The 2,661-nt window shown below is 45.3% G+C and overlaps 1 non-coding gene across 1 annotated transcript; it reads left to right on the top strand.

Moving 5' to 3' along the window:
• The first annotated feature begins 649 nt into the window (after positions 1–649).
• LOC112550829 lies at positions 650–818 on the top strand. Its single transcript, XR_003094861.1, has one exon. It is a non-coding gene; the product is annotated as a U1 spliceosomal RNA (small nuclear RNA).
• Positions 819–2,661: the final 1,843 nt, after the last annotated feature.

Raw genomic sequence — 2,661 nt, 5'->3', positions numbered from 1 at the left:
GCTGGGAACTCAAGCGTTTATTATGGTGTGACCAATTGAGTGTCCTTTGGTTCTCATGGATGGGTCTGAGCTATGACATTTTGGAGCTTGTCAACATTGATGGATATTTGCTTTGGGATTGTTTCTTTTTAACACTTTTCCTATGCAGCACCAGGCACTAGCCATTTACAAACACAAGATACTGGAACATCAATTTCTATTTTAGTAATATGCTGCCTTCATGCACTAGCCATTTTTGCCCTTTACTAGCTCAGATGTTTGAGTGATGTCACCCTCTGGTGCCTGGAGCCCAACAGAAGAGAAAATCCTGAATTCTGGGGCTCCAGTGGAGATGACTATTCATCCTACATAGTGCGTGTCTGCATTTCTGGAGCAGAAGCTTTGGAGTGCCATTTCTGCTGCAAAGCATCACGACATTATCATGGGCTCATTTGGGGGCAGGCGTGCTGGCTATAGTTAAAACTTATCCCATTTCCACTTGGTAAGGGGAGGGCAATCTGAATGGAAGGTAAGAACTAGTGCAAGCCAAATTTTAGAACCGCTATTTACATTCTTAAAATAAAAAAGCCCCCCAAAACACTTGCTCAACTCCTCGGACAGCTGTGCCCACAATGCCGGACTGTACAGAATCAGCAGGCAAGCCAGGCTAAAGCTTGCATGGGAAGGTGCATGACGCTGCCAGCCGATCACGTGCATTTATCAAAAGAGGCCTGTCCCTTGTACTCCGGGCAGGCTCACCCCTGCGAGCTTCCTCAAATGTGGGAAACTCAACTGCACAATGTTGTGGAAATGGGGGACTGTGTTCTCGCCTTCCTTGTGGCTGTCTCCTCAGCCTTTGGCTAGGAGCAAGCAAGACCAGGGGGCATCGTCCAAACCCCAGGGCCTTGGGGCTTCAATGCAGGATGCCTGCCATGGGTTGGGGAATATCTGAAGCCGCAAACTGATGGGTCTGAAAGACACTTGCCTAGTGGTAGAGCCATGCAAACTTGAATGATGGTGCTCTGCTCAGTCAAAATTTGGCACTTGACTATTGGGCTTTGGCCAATTGAATTCAGAACTGATTTGGGCCTTGAAATGAAATTTAAATAAAAAAAAAATGTACGCATTCAGGTGAACAATTGTGCTCTTGTATTTTTTTTACTACCAGAACTATTGCATCTTTCTTTAAACTCCTGACTTGTGCAGAACCTTCCCTCAGATCCATATAAAAAGTGGACTCATATGCAATATATATATATCTATAATATATACTAAACAATAATGACTGCAGCTTCTGTGTTAATAGAGAGATTATTCATATATGTGGCTGTTGCCTCCTAGTTATGGCCAGATTAAAACGGTTTTTATCCAGTGTTTGGTTAACAAAGGATAAATAAAATGCATCTCAACACTTACCAACACATATGTCCCTATGCAGACTTGTTAATTGTAGCACTTTTAATCGCGAGTAATGCTGTAATACTCGCCAGCCCAAGTGAATTCTAGGATTCCTCCTTCCGAGCCGCACTGACAGCATAGAAAAACAAGTGCTGTGTAGGCAGTGGAGTAAGAGAGCCTGGTGTCACCCCTCCTGGACGATGACCTGGGTTTTGGCACCAATTTATCTGTGACCTTGGACAAGTCCTTTCCCCTCGTCTTGTCAAAAGGAGGGTGAGACACTCGGGGAATAACACATCGGGATTAATATTCTGCATTGCTCTCAGGACTATGGATGGAAGAAATTCAGAAGCATTGCAATTTGGATGATGGACGTTTACAGGGGAAGAAATAAAGGAGTACCTCTGCCCTGTCCCTGAGCCTGGGGGAGGAAAGCGCATGACAAAGGGGACAAAAGAAGGGTGCTGAGTGTCTTTCTTGGGATAATGTGTTGCATGTCTTTGCAAGTCGGACTCGGGCAGTTGGAGCCCTGGTTCTGACGGTGGGTGGCAGTGCAGAGCAAATATTCTCTGCTCCTAGTGGGTGCTTTGATTAGACAGAGGATTTGCCTTTCTGAGATAATTTAGCAAGCGGAGAAAGTACCTGAGTAGTGGAGGTTAAGGGCAGACGGTTAACCAGAACCTCTGCCTCCCGAAGAGGGCAGGAATAAAAATTTCCGCTGCAAACTGTCAGGAATTGCAACTGCTGAATTCCTCACTCCTGCCCATTTAGCAAAGGCATGCCAGTCTTTTGAGAGGCTGAGACCCTAAACCCAGCAAGTCAGGGGGGGAGCCTTAAAGGCTGATTTGAAAGAGATATGAACGTTACTAACCTGGAATAAAGTGGGGTTATGTCTTCTCAATGGCTTTATTGTGCCTGCATATTGCTCTTGATCTGGTGTCAGTTGTCTTTGGCTCGCCCTGTAGTCTGCTGCATGCAGCAAGCCAAACACATCTTCCTCTGAATGCAATTTCAGGGATTTTTTTTCTTTCCTGCCTTTTGAGGGGAACTAGCTGTATAAGGGAAAAGCGATGTATGGAGCTGAGCAGTATAGTACCCTGCTCTCTGCTCCTTTTATATTTGGATCTATGCCTTTGAACAATCAGGTCTATTTGAATAGGACACTGCAGTTTAAACCGATATAAAGCAACTCTTTCATGTAACAGCCCTGGTTGCCTTGGCTCTTGGCATCAGTTCACAATGTAGGCAGTGGAGGGATTGAAAAGCAGAGGGGACACAGAAAGT

This window comes from Alligator sinensis, unplaced genomic scaffold, assembly GCF_000455745.1.
Source record: "Alligator sinensis unplaced genomic scaffold, ASM45574v1 scaffold547_1, whole genome shotgun sequence".
Taxonomy (NCBI): Eukaryota; Metazoa; Chordata; order Crocodylia; family Alligatoridae; genus Alligator; species Alligator sinensis.
Note: the sequence above shows the minus strand (reverse complement) of the source record. Positions and strands in the feature narration are given on the sequence as shown.